Below are 17,644 nucleotides of genomic sequence, written 5' to 3' on the forward strand. Positions count from 1 at the left end.
ATTGCTTGGCTGGTCTGACTCTGACACTAATAGCCTCAAACTTGCCACTTCTAGGTTTTATTTCGTTTCAAAGCTCTCAGCAGTACAAGGGTGCATTTAGTGGGAACAGGTTTTGTCCATTAAACATGAAACTTATTATGCTATATTTAAAGTTCATTTGGAATACTTAATTTCCAATCTCTCAGAGTTTGTATTATTAAAATAAACTGTTAATGCAATGTCTTTCTTACAGTGTCACGGCAAAGGATTGTTTCAAAGCAATTTTTGCCACTTGTCATTCCCAACATTCCAGTGTGCATTAAAACTTAAAGGAGTTAACACGCAGCCATAAAACCAAAAGCAAATAGATTTTTGAAGTATGATTGCCATATTCCCAATGTTGCCTCTATTGCATTTTAATTGGCTTTTTATTCTTCTCCATTCTAATCAGTAGGTGTCTACAACACTCTCAAAATAGGTCGATCTGTTCTTGAGAGTACCATGTTATGGATGTTAGCAGAGTGGCTTGTGCTTTGCTGGAGCAGGATTCTGCAAGATGATAAACACGTAAATGTGAATGTAGAAAACCAGGCCTAAATGGTCTAAATATATTCGGTGTTCATGCATATAGTTGATATGGAGCTGCAAGTTCTTGTTTTCAGTAAGCCTAAGTGATTTGTAACACCACAGAAGTAGTGGCTTGAAATTAGCTGGAGCAGAAATTTCCATTTTGCTGAATTGCGGAACAAAATTGCTTTGCACAGAGAGCAGCCAGCACAGTGAAGTGGGTTTGATCACTCTAGGCCTGATTTTGATTGTTCTCAACAGATTTCACCATATATGTTTTCTTTTCTAGGTCACCCTCTGCTGCCATTTTGTCCTCAGAAGGGAAAGATGGAATAAAAGAAAAACATTGAAAAAAAAGCTAGGAATAGAAGCACAGATAGTGTTTTTACTAGATTGGGATTACTGGTTTTCTTTCCAGGATCTGCCTCTCCTTTAGGCTGTTCCTTGAATAGTAAGAATTAATATTAAATGCCCTGGGACTCACTTTCTTCTGCAGCTCAGGACTCCAAAGCACTCACTTTTTATCACAGACTTGTTTCAAAATCCATTGCTCACATTCCTTTAATCAGATACAGAGCAAACAGAAAGCATCATTCTCTGTGCCGATAATTAAATGGTATATGCAGAGGTCCACCTTTCCCACCTGCTGAGCCACTGAATGAAAAATACAGCTCGGAGTTACAGATGCTCCTAATACATTGTATCATTTATCTTGCATTGTACAGGGTAGTTGCTTAATTGGTGTGTGTGCCAAGCACACACACAAACTGCAGTCATTTCACAGAATCACAGAATGGCTGAGGCTGGAAGGGACCTTTGGAGATCATCTTGTCCAACTCTCCCCTGCTTAAGCAAGCCACCTATAGCTGGTTGTCTGGGATCATGTCCAGTGCTCTCCCCTCATCCACTGAGACAGTCATTGTAGAAAGCTATCAGGTCGGTCAGACCTGAGTTTCTCTTTTAACTTCATGCTGGGTAGTCCTAAGCACCATTTTAAAATATTTCAAAATAATTTCTAGGATTATTTTCTCCATCACATTCCCCACAATCAAAGATGGGCTGCTTGGTTCTGGTTTCTTTGATGCTCTTCCTTGCAGGGATGACATATGCTTTCTTATAGTCCTCAAGAACCTTGCTTGCTCAGTCACCACATACTTTCAAAAATAATTGAGAGTGGCTTTGCAATGATGCCAGACAACTCTCTCAGTACTTATGGGCGCATCCTGTAAGGTCCCATGGACTTGTGTATCATACAGCATTTCTTGGAATGCCATGTAAGGATATTTTGTCATCTGTATGTCCCCATCAGACAATACTATGGGTATTCAGTGTACACCTCTGCCAGTCTTGTGATGGTTCACCATAGTGAACGTCGCAGTAGTTTATCAGTTTATCAAGCACCCCATCATTTCAGTTGCACAGCAATAGTATTCATGGTTCCCATGCTGCAGGCTTGCTGTGTCGCTTTTTAGCCTGCAGTGATCTATCAACTTTGGTGTCCTTCCACTTCCTTGGACAAAGTGAATGAAAAGTTTCCAGCTAACCTTTGCCAGCGCTCTTTTTTGCTATCAGCACTCAAGCAGGCGCAGCAGCATCATGAAGTGAGTGAGGGTCCATTTTAAAAAGCTAGAACTTTGTTTGGCTCTGAATATTCTGAGAAAAAAAAACTAGTACATACTGAAGGCTGCAATACCCTATATTTTCTAGACTGACCTAACATTACTCTTGGCACTTACCACATTGACAAGTACAATAATAACAAATTCATTCACATAAATGTACAGTTAGGAAACAAGCTGTTCGATTTAGCAACAGATAGCAAATCCTGCAGTAATAGAATATCTTTAATGAGGGTAGCCAGATATTCAGAGAACAGACTCTGAAGTTATGCTGATTATGTATGATTCAGCTAGCCAGCAAGCAAACCTGTGTCTAACTCTCAGCGAAGCCAGTTGCTCCAGGTGCTCTTCTCCACACAGTAATAATTACTTGCATCCAAGCTCTTCCTTATTTCCTGGGCCTGAGGAGTGATGCACCTTCTGAAGCATTCTGAAATGTTAACCTTCAAAATTAGACAAAGGTGTGGACTTAAACATTAGTATTGTTAATTTGTTGCTTGGTTTAGAGGACAGTGGTGTTCTTGGATTAGGCAGTGCTCTGTGACAGCTCCTAAATGTGCCGGGTTTTGCGACAGCATTGCAAGTGTTCGACTTGTGGCAGATATGCTTGATGAGAAGTTCTAACAAAAATAAAATGTCCCTTTGTACCTTCCAGTAGAGAAGTAATGAGCTAAAGAGCCAAATGCTGTCCTGATTTGTACCAGTATCACCCCACCAAATCCAAACCACTCTGGATTTGAGTGTGAGGTACAGAATCTAGTATGAGAGAATTTAAAAAATAAAGAGTATCCCGTTCCTGTGCAAGCATTATGTGTACACAAGGAGACTGTAGGTATGTTCTTACACAAGCAGCTGAAGAATGTGCTTGTCATGTTCCTTTAGATATCAATTTAGTTTGTCAGACCTCACCTCACATGCTGTCATTCATGTACTTATGTTTAACACCTTGGAAGGCCATGCTGTGCTCCATTCTGATAAGCAGTAATTTGATAAAACAAGTGTTACAAATGTTAATAACTGAGTTGTTTTATACTGCCTTTCTTTTTTGTTGGATCATAGAACAGTTTGGGTTGGAAGGGACCTTAAAGATCATCTAGTTCCAGATGCCTCCCACTAGATCAGGCTGTCAAGGACCCATCTAACCTGGCCTTGAACACCTCCAGGGATGGGGCATCCACAACTTCCCTGGGCAACATGTGCCAGTGTCTCACCACCCTCATTGTGAAGAAATTCCTCCTCATACCTAGTCTAAATCTGCCCCTCTCCAATTTATAGCCATTCCCCCTAGTCCTATCTCTACAAGCCTTTGTAAACAGTCCCTTCCCAGCTTTTTTGTAGGCCCCCTTCAGATACTGGAAGGTCGCTATAAGGTCTCCTTGGAGCCTTCTCTTCTCCAGACTGAATCAAATCAATGGATCAAAGCAACGTAAAAAACAATTCATATGTAGAGATGGGAGGACAAAGAGGACAAAAGAAAACAAAAACCACACACACCTTGCCTGAAAACCTTGGCTGGGTATAGCAACAAAACTAAGCAGCAGATTTAGCCTGTTCATTATGTGGAAATGAGCAGTAGCTTTGTCATATGCTAGCTATTATGTACACGTGTATATTTCAAATCAATTTGGAAGAACTGTACATAAGCACAGCATGACTAACACCTTCTTTCTCTCCAGGAGACAATGTGTGATATAGAAAGGGTGGCACAGACGTTTCACAAAAGGATTCTTGGCTTTCTGCTGCAACTTGTTTTTTTCCTCAAAGGCAGGAAAAGCCAAAGAAAAAGTAAATTCAGAAACCAGAGGTGATGATGGGATGGAAATCTGTGCTAAACATTTTTCACCCACGATGTATAGTTCTCCATGTTATGGTGGATTCCTTCTCATGTACTTTCACACAGGCACAAAACCCCCTCAATTCTTTCTTTTGTGCTTTTAAGAAGACTTCTGACAAAGACACACCAGTGATGCCTTAGATGGAGCCAGGATGATGATTCAAGAAAGAAAGGAAAAAGACACTCTCCAGTGCTTTATGAATTTTTTAATAAAAATTGCACAGAAAGTCTTAAAACATGAATGAAACTTCTATAACAACATTTTGGCTGAAACGTAATTCTTCTAAAGATCAGAGTACACCCCTCCCCATATAAATTTCCCCAGAAAACACCAAATAATAATTTTTTACTTTAAATTTCTAACAAAAATATTTTTTTTTTCCGGCTTTGTTGCTTTCAGTTCATCTAGCTGCTTTTTTTTTTCAATCAGTCCTAGATTTTTCTAACGTTCCCCAATGAGCTTGTGTTCCCTCTTAAGAATTTATTATCGGAGCCGAGTGCATGTTGCAATCCAGATAATACACAACATTGTGTTGCCTTTTTGTTTGTAAATTAGATGGATATTTATAATGAATGAAATCTCAAGCTGATGTCACTGGATGGAAGAAGTATTTATTTGTCTCACTGGGTTTGAATGGCAATACGGTGTGTTCTTGGCAATATTGTCATGTGATAAATATGGGAATGAATATGTGACAAGAAGGAAGTACATCCTGCGTTCTGCTTCTGCCTTGACAACAGATGTGTTGTATGATGTTGAGTAAATCAGTTTTCTGCCAGTTTTCCTTCAGTAATAGAAAAGCAGTAATATTTCATTCTTAGCTGGTTATGCAGTGACCAACACTGAGAACAGAAAGCTCCAGTTAGAATTATCATTGGCATTAGTAGTAAACAGCTCTTTCACCTGCTCAGTATTTTCTTGGGGTTGAAATGATAAAAGTAAAAACACTATAAAAACATTTGCAAGTGTGTTGGTGCCCAGACAAGAACACCGCTATACCCCAGGCTTTGGATCATGCTTCTTCCCAAGCTTCTTGAAGAAAACTAGGGGAAGAAAATGATTAGAAAGAGTCAGCATTTATCAACTACCTGACCAACCTGATTGCCTTTTATGATGAAATGTCTTGATTTGTGGATGCAAGGACAACAGGTTGACTTTAGCAAGGCTTTTAACACCATCTCTCATAATATTCTTTAATCCAAGGTGAGATACCACTGTCTGGATGAGTGGACAACTAGATAGATAAAAAATTTGTTGGATGGTCAAGCTCGGATGGTAGTAGTTGATGGTTCATGCTTTAACTAGCAGTGGAGTACCTCAATGTTCTACCCTGTGACCTATCCTGTTTAGCATCTTTATCAATGCCTGCAGGAGGTGATGCTTGGCTTGCTCTTCAACTTTGCAGGTGACACCAAACTGGGAGACCAGTTGATATGCTCAAGCACAGAGCTATCATCCAGTTGGATCTGCACAGTGTGTAGGAATGGGCCAGCAGAAACTTTACAGAATTCAACAGGGCCAAATGCCAAGTCCTTCATTTGAGAAGGAAAAGCCCTGTGCAACAATGCAAGCAGAATCGTGAGAGAGGTCTGTGGAAAAGGACTTGGGGGCCCCTGCTGGAAATAAGCCAGCAATATTCTGTGTCTGCAATGAAGGGCAACAACATCCTGGGCTGAAGAAACAAACAGCTGAGGGGGGTGACAATCTCTCGCTATTCAGCACTTGTTAGATCCCAACTGCATCCATTTTTGGGACCCTGAGTGTAGGAAAGATGTGGATAAACTGGAATGATTTCAGCAAAGGGCACAAAAATGGTTGGGGATTCAAGCTCTTGCACCATGAGGAGAGGCTGAGAGAATGAGGCTTGTTCAGCCTGGAAAAAAGAGGGCTTAATGGGACCTGCTGATAGCTATGCAGCTAGTGAAGACAGCAGCCTTTTGATACCTGTGAGGAAGTCATTGAGAAGATGGAGCCAGGATCTTCTCAGTGGTGCCGGGTGGAAGGACAGGAGACAACTATCATAGGCTGAAACAAGACTGGTATCAGTGACACTTTTTCACCACAAAGACAGCCAAGCAGTGGAGCAGGTTGCCCAGAGAGCTGTGCATTCTCCAGTCTTGCAGGTCTTCAAGACCTGAGCGGATGAAGCCGTGGACTGGCTGCTCTTACCTCTCAGCTGACCCTGCCTTAAGCAGGGCACTGGATTAGAGCACCAGACCTCGGGATGCCCCTTCATAACGTGCACCTGGAACAAAAGGCTTCCACCAAATGGCATGCTGCCCACTCCCTCCTGCCTAACACACACACAGAATCTCTAGGTTGGAAAAGACCTCTTGGATCATTGTGTCCAACCGTTCCTATCAATCACTAAACCATGTCCCTCAGCACCTCATCCACCCATCCCTTAAACACCTCCAGGGAAGGTGAATCAACCACCTCCCTGGGCAGCCTCTGCCAGTGCCCAATGACCCTTTCTGTCATTTTTTTTTTTTTTTTGATGTCCAGCCTGAATCTCCCCTGGCGGAGCTTGAGGCCATTCCCTCTTGTCCTGTCCCCTGTCACTTGGGAGAACAGCCCAGCTCCCTCCTCTCCACAACCTCCTTTCAGGTAGTTGTAGAGAGCAATGAGGTCTCCCCTCAGCCTCCTCTTCTCCAGGCTAAACACCCCCAGCTCTCTCAGCCGCTCCTCATAATCATAGAATCATAGAATCATAGAATAACCAGGCTGGAAGAGACCCACCGGATCATCGAGTCCAACCGTTCCCATCAATCACTAACCCATGTCCCTCAGCTCCTCATCCACCCGTCTCTTAAACACCTCCAGGGAAGGTGACTCAACCACTTCCCTGGGCAGCCTCTGCCAGTGCCCAATGACCCTTTCCGTGAATTTTTTTTTCCTAATGTCCAGCCTAAACCTCCCCTGGTGCAGCTTGAGGCCATTCCCTCTCGTCCCGTCCCCTGTCACTTGGGAGAAGAGCCCAGCTCCCTCCTCTCCACAACCTCCTTTCAGTTAGCTGTAGAGAGCAATAAGGCCTGTTCTCCAGCCCTTTCACCAGTTTCGTTGCTCTTCTCTGGAAAGCCCGATATTTTGTGGAGGAAAAAGCCCTCATTTCCCGGTCTCCGTGTCGTGCAGCCGCATTTCAGGGCAGGAAAAGGCGCATTAAGCACTTCGGTACTTTTCCGGAAGCAAACTGCTATGCGAGAGCCGGCCGGCACGGCCAGACCCCGCGTCAGAGAGCTGATTTAACAACCTCCCCCTTGCTTTCAAAACGTTTTGAGTCTCCCCACATCCCTTGATGCCCTTTTCACGGGCACCTCAGCCCCGCGACAGCGTCTTGAAGGCTTCGCGGCTGTTGGCACCGACGGCCATGAGCGCTCCCCGGGCCGGAGCCCTGGGACGTGGCTCTGCGGCTCCCGGCGATCCGGGAGGCCGCGCCGGGGCGGCGCCATGACAGCGGCCGCCCGCCAGGGGGCGCTGCCGGCCCGGAGTTGGCGCCGCCAGCGGGAAACCGGCCGAGGGGCGGGAGAGCGGGGACCGGAGGGGTGTGCGAGCACGGGGAGGGCTGGGCGAGCGGGGTGAGGGGGGTACGAGCTGGGGGGGGTGGGGGGGGGGGGCGCTGTACTGCGTTCAGTTCTGGGCCCCTCAGCACAAGAAGGATGTTGAGGCTCTGGAGCGAGTCCAGAGAAGAGCAACAAAGCTGGTGAGGGGGCTGGAGAACAGGCCTTATGAGGAGCGGCTGAGAGAGCTGGGGGTGTTTAGCCTGGAGAAGAGGAGGCTGAGGGGAGACCTCATTGCTCTCTACAACTACCTGAAAGGAGGTTGTGGAGAGGAGGGAGCTGGGCTCTTCTCCCAAGTGACAGGGGACAGGACAAGAGGGAATGGCCTCAAGCTCCACCAGGGGAGGTTCAGGCTTGACATCAGAATCATAGAATCATAGAATCATAGAATCATAGAATCATAGAATAACCAGGTTGGAAGAGACCCACCGGATCGTCGAGTCCAACCATTCCTATCAAACACTAACCCATGTCCCTTAGCACCTCGTCCACCCGTGCCTTAAACACCTCCAGGGAAGGTGACTCAACCACCTCCCTGGGTAGCCTGTTCCAGTGCCCAATGACCCTTTCTGTGAAGAATTTTTTCCAATGTCCAGCCTAAACCTCCCCTGGTGCAGCTTGAGGCCATTCCCTCTCGTCCTGTCCCCTGTCACTTGGGAGAAGAGGCCAAGAAAAAAAAAAATTTCACAGAAAGGGTCATTGGGCACTGGCAGAGGCTGCCCAGGGAAGTGGTTGAGTCACCTTCCCTGGAGGGGTTTAAGAGACGGGTGGATGAGGAGCTGAGGGACATGGGTTAGTGATTGATAGGAATGGTTGGACTTGATGATCCTGGGGGTCTTTTCCAACCTGGTGATTCTGGGATTCTGTACCTGGGATTCTGGGTCATGGCTGTATGAGCTAGGGGCTGGCCATACGAGCTAGAGTACGGCCATATGAGCTGAGGGATGGGTATGTGAGCTGGATTATGGCTATATGAGCTGGGTTATGACTGTGTGATCTAGGGGGTGGCTGTATGAGCTGGGTTATGGCTGTACGAACTGGAATATGCCTGTGCAAGCTGAGTTATGGCTGTACAAGCTAGGAGATGGCTGTACGAGCTGGGGGATGGCTGTACGGGCCCATGAATTGCTGTACCATTTGGGGGATGGCGGTATGAGTTGGGGGATGGATGTACGAGCTAGGGGGTGGCTGTATGAGATGAGGGATAATTCTATGAGCCCAGGAATAGCTGTGCAGTATAGCTGTGTGAGCTAGGGGACAGCTGTATGAACCAGAATATGGCTGTACAAGTTGGGTTATGGGTGTACAAGTTGGGGAATGGCTGTACGAGCTGGGAGATGGATGTACGAGTTGACGGGTGGCTGTACCCACCTTTCTACAACCTCCTTTCTGGTAGTTGTAAACAGTGATATGGTTTACAGCCTCAGCCTCCTTTTCTCTAGGCTAAACAATTCCAGTTCCCTCAGCCGCTCCTCATAAGACTTCTTCTCCAGTACCTTCACCAGCTTCATTGCCCCTCCAGGATATCATTTTCTTTCTTGTAGTGAGGGGCCCAAAACTGAACACAGTATTCGAAGTGCGGCCTCACCAGTGCCAAGTACAGGGGCAGAATCACTTCCCTGGTCCTGCTGGCCCCACCATTTCTGATATTGGCTTTCCTGGCTACCTGGGCACACTGCTGGTTCATGTTCAGTCGGGTGTCAACCAAAACCCCCAGGTCCTTCTCTGCCAGGCAGCTTTCCAGCGACCCTTCCCCAAGCCTGTAGCGCTGCATGAGGTTCTTGTGTCCCAAGGGCAAGACTCTGCACTTGGCCTTGTTAAACTTCATACCGATAGTCTCAGCCCATTGATCCAGCCTGTTCAGATCCCTCTGTAGAACCTCCCTATCCTCAAGCAGATCAACACTTTTCTCCCAGCTTAGTGTCATCCATGAATTTACTAAGGGTGCATTCAATCCCTTAATCCAGGCTGTTGATAAATATATTGAAAAGAACTGGACCCAGCACTGAGCCCTGGGGACACAACTTGTGACTGGCCTCCAGCTGGAGTTAACTCCATTTACCACAAGCCTTTGGGCCCAGCCATCCAGCCAATTTTTTACCCAGCAGAGGATTTGCCTGTCCATGGTGTCAAAGGCTTTACTGAAGTCCAAGAAAACTACATCCACAGCCTTTCCCTCATCCAGTAAGCAGGTCGCTTTGTCATAGAAGGCAATCAGGTTGGTTTGGCAAGACTTGCCTTTCATGAGCCTGTGTTGACTGGGTCTAATCACTTGGTTGTCTTGTGTGTGCTGTGTGATAGCACTAAAGATCACCTGTTCCATGATCTTCCGTGGCACTGAGGTCAGACTGACAGGCCTGTAGTTTCCTGGGTCCTCCCTCTGGCTGTTCTTGTAAATAGGTACAACATCAGCCAGCCTCCAGTCAAGTGGAACTTCCCCAGTCAGCCAGGACTGCTGGTAAATGGTGGAAAGGGGTTTGGCAAGCACGTTTGCCGGTTCCCTTAATACCCTCAGGTAGATCCCATCCGGTCCCATGGACTCGTGAATGTCTAATTGGCTGAGCAGATCTCTAACCATTTCAATGGTTAGACCATTTAATGCTGTCATCTGAGTGTTTCAGGCAACAGCTCTCTCTTTTAATGCAGTTGTTGCATGTGAACTGATGCACTGAGATCTCTGTCACAGCTGGGTGAACTTCCCAAACACTCTCTGAAACAGATGCAGGGATCTAAGCTTCCCTTTGTTTATGTACGGGAAAGGGGTAACCACAATATCATAGCATCATAGAATGCTTTGGGTTGGAAAGGACCTTTACAGGTCATCTAGTCCAATCCCCCTGCAGAAGCAGGGACATCTTAAACTAGATCAGGTTGCTCAGAACCCTATCCAACTTACCCTTGAATGTTTCACGGGATGGGTTTTCACTACCTCCCTGGGCAACTTGTTTGAATATTTTGCCACCTTCATTGTAGAAAATTTCTTCCTCATATCCAGTCTAAAGCTACCCTCCCTTTGTTGAAAACTGTTACTCCTTGTCCTGTCACAACAGGCCTTGCTAAAGAGTCTGTCCTCAAATAATACTGGTAAGTGGGTGGCAAACCAAGTTTAATGTACTATCTACAATTTCCTTTGTGCATTCTCTGCCCCAGTCATTATGATATATATATACTGTAGATATAGAGTATAGAAAGCTCAAGGAAGGGAAATGTGATGGGGATCGCATGTTCTCAAAACACAAGAGCATTCTTCTGCATTGCAGTCAGCGTTTCCATTGCTGCAGGAAGAAATTTAACTGACCTGAACCCTCCAGGCTGGTTATCTATTAGTTTAAACCATATGAATAAAAAAAAATTATGTTTGTGAGAAATCTCTGATCTGCTTAAATTCTTCCAAATTTAGACTTGGGGTTGAGTCATCATTATTTCCTGTCAAATGATTTTGTGAAGTCACCCAAAATAATGAGATGTCACTTGCCTGGATACATTAATAATTAGAAGGATTTATTGTAGCAGGCATCATGGGAAAGTGTAACTTTCCCATTAGATGTCCTTAATTAGGAAAGAATGTGTCAGATTTCAGATGAACGTAGGGGAGCTACAACTATCCATTAAAAAGAGAAGGACAAATAATGCAAGTGACAGCCCTTGCAGAAGTACAAAGATTTAAATACTTTATAAATTAAGGGGATTGAAGGTGCTCATTTTCATCACTAAAGCTCCGTGACCTGTCTTCATTGTCAGAAGGATGCAGCCTCCAAGATGAAGAGCAAATTCTGTATATATTTCTGACAATAGAATATTTCTGTAATCAGTGATTATTTCTTTTGTCTTTCAGCAACGACTCCTTAGGGTGGGCAAAACTTCTCTGTAAAGTGTTCAGTTATGCCAACAGGAAAATATGATAGTGACAATGGTATCTCAAACCACAAGAAGTGTAGCTAGTACATTTGTTCAGCTGGTTGCAAGATGTGGGGTAGAGAAGTGGTTTGACTGGCTTTGGAGGCATTACTGTGAATGTAAACAGAAAGAGGTGCCTAACTGCTCAGGCACGTGTAAGGGGTTAATTTAAGTACCCAGCTTTTGTGGCTTCCTTTTGGCTGTGGATAATTCTTCACAGACCCAGGCCAAGGGTTTTACTGGGTGGTACACAGAAGCTAGAAAGTAAGTCTTACTATGCTTACATTTACTTAGAGCCATGAGTGGAAAAAGTTTACACTAATATTTCTGTCCAGTGCTTGGTTAACATACAGGCATGTATTTTTTTTTGGTGTGATCATAAAAATATGCCACGAATTACATCAAAACAAGAGTAATTTAAGGGATAGGAACATGCCTCTGAAATGTGTTTCAGCTTGTTCGAGGATGGGGAGACTAAAATTTTGCACCATAAGCAACCTAATCTCTCTGGGCCATTGGATCTATTCATCCCATGTCAGTTACACCTGAAAGTTACTACAAGCTAATTTTTTCCTGCGGCCCTTATGAAATCAGCCAGTAACATTGGACAAATGCCTAACTGACAGGTGGCCACATTGCCAAGTTATCAGCTCATTTACTGCTCTTGATAAGTGTTCCATTAGGGCTGGTTTTGGTATGAAAGCTGAATTTGTTTCTTATAGGAAAAGGAAATCCTTTAACAAGAAGGCTGAGCTGTACAAACAGGCCCTTATTCGATAAGCTTTTCTGTCTGAGTGACCAATTTGTGCAGCATTTTGCTTGAAAAATACATTTGTTGGGGTTTTTTTTGTTTATCCAAAGCATAATTATGAGCGCTAGGTATGGATTTAGAAAATGGTAGGTCTAGTTTACCAGAGGGCCTGGTGGGGAGAGATGCTGAAAACTTGTGTAGTCAGCGGGATTGAAAAATGTGTACATATTTCACTCAGAAATTAATTAAAACATAAAACGTAGGTAAAACTTCAGAGGCATGTCATAAATATCCATTTGAAGTACCTTGTGGAAGTCCTTCTTATTGTTAACTTAGCCTTCTCTTTTCTAAATTGAACCTTTAATCACATATTAAATCCTAAGAGGGCTAGGGAACACAGGGTGCGTTCAAGGGGATACATAAAAATCACTCCACTTCCATAAATCATTGGCATCAAGCACTAGTGCTTTTAATGAGGGGAAATAGGAAATCTTATAAACTAATTTGAACAAACTACCTTGTCTTACAGCAAGATGCCTCAAATGTCAATCAACTCTTGAAAGTTTGTTTGTGAGATACTTCTCTAAGAATCTTCCATTGTAAAAATGACACTTGAAAACTGGTAGGCCTTGACAAGACTCACATGTGAATGGCCAAGAGATAAGTGATGCATTGTTTTACTGTGGAAGGTGGTATTGATATTCCACTTCTAAAGGCAGGTCTAAACAAAGCTTACCTGTTCATTAAAACATTATGAAACTTTACTATTTTACACACTGTTTTGTAAATAAGATTTGATAAGACAACTTTATTTTCAAACCTTCTCTGGAAAACCTCTGTGGATAAGGAAAGTTTAGTATGATAAAGAAAACATGTTATTCAGCTTTAAGAGCTGGAATATTTGCTTCAGAAGAGTGTTATATAGGGTAGCTACATGCTACACCATCAGTAGACTTAACTATTCTGTTTTAGTAGTAGTATAGTAGTGTTAATTTAACTTAAAATCTGCCTGAAGCCACAGATGAGTTCTTAGCTCACAACTCGCTGAATAAGGATACAAATAAAATTGTCGCTTACCTCAGAAAGCCACTTTGAAGCTTAGCCATCCTCTTGGACTGAGTGAATTGTCTTTGACTTCAGGAAGACTGCCAAGCTGCAGGTGCTTGCAGGCCTGGATTTGCCCTCGAGCACTTCAGAGCAAGAGAATTCCACTGTACCAAACTGTAGCTGTTTCAGCTCTTTAAAATATGGGACAAGTTACACTAGAGAAAGAGACAAAAAAGCAGCCAGATGACCACCCATTTATTTTTCCAGTAAGCAAGAGTCTTCACATGTATGAATACAGAAATTTTAGAGTTTTTTTTTGTTTTAAAAATCTCTGTCACATGAATTAAGATTGATTGACCAACTACCAGTTTGACTTTTCATGTGTTAAAACACATGCCTGACTTAATTTTTGCCAGTAAAGGCAATATATTGAACGGGTTATAGAATATAAAAAGTGCCCAAACCAAACAGATGATCTAACTATGTCTGCAAAGATTGGAAATTCAGGCATTCAGACAGTTTAAGGTACCAAAATTTGCAGACAGATGATTCAAGACATTATGAAATATGCCTGATGCTCCTTGAAATCAGATCAGGTATACTGAGTCAGTCTTGCCTATTTTTGGTGGTATGCCTTGTACAACAATAATGAATAAATATACATGCCATTACTTATGGGTAGCCGTGTATACTCATGGGCAAAACAGCTGCTCGGAGACTGGACACCTCCCTGTTTACTAGACTTACAGGAGCTTAATATTAACACTGGTAAGAATGATAGTAAATGAAGTTAACAAAACAGTCTTATATAGGGTCATCTCAATCATTTTTGTGTAAGCAAGAAAGTGCTTACCAGGCTAGGAAGACAATGTGGTGGAGTTGCAAGGAGGAGGACCCTTGGAACTACAGACCATTCAACCTTACGTCAATCCTTTTGAAAGTGATGGAACGGTTAAACCTGGAAACAATTTCTAGGCATATGAAGGACAAGAAAGTCATGAGGAGGAGGCAGCGTGGATTCACACAAGGGAAGTGCTGTTAGGCCACAGTGATAACCTTCCACAGTGAAATGACTAGCTTTGTAGACAATGGAAGAACAGTGGAAATTATCTATCTTGATTTTGTAAAGCTTTCAACACTGTCTCCCGTAAGATTCTCAGGGAGAAATATGGGTTGGCTGAGCAGAAGTGAGGTGGGCTGAAAACTGGAAAGAGTCCAGAAAAGGACCACCAAGGGATCCTATCAAGAGGAAGGATGCAAAAAAGATGGAGCCAGGTGGCTGTGGAGTCTCCATCGTTGTAGTTATTCAACAGTCATCTTAACATGGTCATGAGCAGCCAGCTTTAGGTGGCCCCGCTTGAGTGGGAGAGTTGGACAAGATATCTCCAGAGGTCCCTTCCAACCTCAGCTATGCTATGACTCTGTGAATTATGCCATGCTTTTATTTCGGGTATGAAGACAGATTAAATAAATAATTCTTATCTGTACATACAACCCAATGCTTGAGTCACAAATTGATTGAAATGAGGAAAAATGCTGCAGAAGGTCAAAACACTGCAACAAATAGGGTTGTGCTCTCTAAAAACTAGCCAGTAGTTTTATTGTCTCACTTTGGACTTGCTTTAAGTAAAATGGCTACACGGTATTCAGAATAATGGGAAATTAAACACCCAAATGAGAGGTGTATTCGTTAGTCTCAATTATGGAAAGAGGAAAAAGAAGATGTGTAAAAGAGGCCAGAGGGAAGAGACAATACTTCCTGGGAGGTCTTAGTACTTTGTCAGGAGTTCTTTCCAGTTGTAGACAGTTGGAAGAGCCACTGCAGATCTTTTCCTGCTATATGATGGAGCTGCCCTTACTGCTCACTCCCCCAGGAGATGGGGCAGAAGTCCATGTATTCACTTGTCCTGTTAAATCTTGATACGGCTTACAAAAGAATTTTAGTCAGTGTTTTCACATGAAGAAGAGATCCTAAAACTGATGCCGGAGGAAGATTTGTGTAGCTATGTTGATACAGGAGTACTTGAGCTACATCAGTTCACAGTCCCTTGCAAAGAGGGCCTCAGTATATACGCTAGATGAAGTGGTAGGTGCAGATAGGGGTTGGTATGATTCCTGTGAGAAGTGTGTTTAAACATCTGCCTAAATTCTGTAGGGCAGGGAATGTAGAAATGAGCTTCCCAAAACATTGTGGGACAAAAGAGGGGCACGTGAAAAGGATTTTGCAAGGAGTCCATCCTCCTCTGAACTGATTTGTGAAGTCAATAACTCCTTCCTCCTCAATGAGCTGGCCAAAAATGGTCTCTGTTTAGAGGTGGGGGAAGTTGATGGAAACAGTTAACATGTGCCCAGGCCCTTTTTATCTGCCTGACTGTAAACATCCGTGGATATTAGCAGTTTGTGTATATTTTTCCAATTACCATGGAAGTGAGCATTGCTGCAGTGTAAGCATTTTCATTCATTTGTCTTTTGATTAAAACCAAGAAAAATAACCAATAACAGGACATGGAAAACATTGCAAAATAAGTAAGTGTTCATTACAACTCATACAGATGTCCACTTTGACTTATTATAATGTCATGAGTGAAGTTCTTAGTATTTTGGCAGGCATTATTTACTTGCTTTCTTTATAATTTTAATCAAATGAGATTTCAGCTTTGTATTTATTTTTTTTTTGTGCATGCAATATGGATGTGATTAGAAGGATTGCAGCTTTTTAGTGTATCCAGTAAACATGGTCTGAATTGTCTTTATTTAGGAAACAGCCCCAATTTGATTACAAATATGAACAAAGTCACCCACGCATTTTCTATTCCATCTGACCAAGAGGGCTGAATTGGTTATCACCGTGCTTGATGACTGAAGATTCTGCTTTGCATCCTACATTTTTTCAAAGCATAATGCAGTTTCTATTTCCCTGTTGTTATGATTGTATGAGACAATCCCTAGCTTTAGAAAAGGCGGCAGCAAGTCAGGGCATTAAAATTAAAGGGGAAAAAAATCTACACAAACCACTTAAGCACACTCATTATTATGGCCCTTGCTACCTCGGGCCACTGGAGAACTTATAATTTAGTCAGCATTATGCAGTTTGAAGTGTTTTATGTTCTGCATGGGAGCAGGCTGCAATTCAAATATCAGTGGCCATGAAAAATATGCACATACGTTTAGTATGAAAATCTCCAAGGGCATAACAGAAGAGATGGGCACATGTAGCTGCAGTGTGATGGAGAATTTCTGTGAATTAATCATTTGGACATAGTTTATCAACATTTTATATTTTGCCAGAGATGCTTCCTTGCCATTTGTTGGGAAAACTTATTATACATGCACATCTTAGAAAGATAATAAGGCCAAAGCCTTTGATGCTTAAAGGCAACAGGCTCTGTTAGATTCTGGTATGACACAGACAACTACTCCACTGACAGAGCCATTCAGATAACAAGAGTAATTGCTTATTTTATCAAGTTTAGGGAATTGTGCTCCATTCTCCCTTCTTGCCTATTACATCAGCTATTATGACCCATCTTCTGCTATAATTTAGGGGGAGTGGAGAATGTGCATTTTGAATGCTTTTCTTGAAAGAATAGAGTGCTGTATTTACATGTTTCCTTCATTATCCCAAATTAAATACTTTAATGTATTCCTTCCAAAGAAGCAGATTGGCATGTACGTGCGTCTGTTTATGTGCCTAGGTGTTTGAGTGTAGTTTACTGTCTGGAATGGGTAGGGAAGTAAGAAGGGTTCATTTGTTTGTTTCTTTATACTCTTCTCTGACTGGAGACAATACTGTTGTAATTGGTATTAACAAAAATACAAACAGAGCAATCGCTTCTGACATTTAAAAAAAACTCCATCGACATCCCCAAATGTGGGGAATTTTAAAGTAAAACTTTTCCATCTGTAAGTCTTGATATGATCAAATGCCAGATAGCAGCTCCAGATTACTGAAAATGAGGCTACAGACAAGATTCCAGATCTTTTTGGGGGAAAAAAAACAACCAAACCAAAAACCCCCAACCCTTAAATTTAATTCAGCTTAATCCTCACTAAACTGTCAGAAAATTAGCATTGCAAGAAATGAATTAAAGTAAGAAAATAAATTCTTTCAAATTTTATATGACATCAGAAAATTTTAAAAGGCACGAACCCAAAGTTTCAGTGTAGGATTCATTACCTTCAAATGCTGCTCCCCTGTGCTGTACAGTTTTATTACCTAAACCAACCTCTTTCCCCCACTTCTAAAGCAGAATTTCTAGACTAAATTTCACTATAGCCAAGTCATGAAATGGTCAGTCTCTGACTTCTGAAACTGTGTGAAGCAATACTGATATTAAGAAAAAGACAACTTTCAAATGAAAGTTGTGAATTAAATGCAAACCAAATTGAATT

The sequence above is a fragment of the Phaenicophaeus curvirostris genome, chromosome 3, assembly GCF_032191515.1.
Source record: "Phaenicophaeus curvirostris isolate KB17595 chromosome 3, BPBGC_Pcur_1.0, whole genome shotgun sequence".
NCBI lineage: Eukaryota > Metazoa > Chordata > Aves > Cuculiformes > Cuculidae > Phaenicophaeus > Phaenicophaeus curvirostris.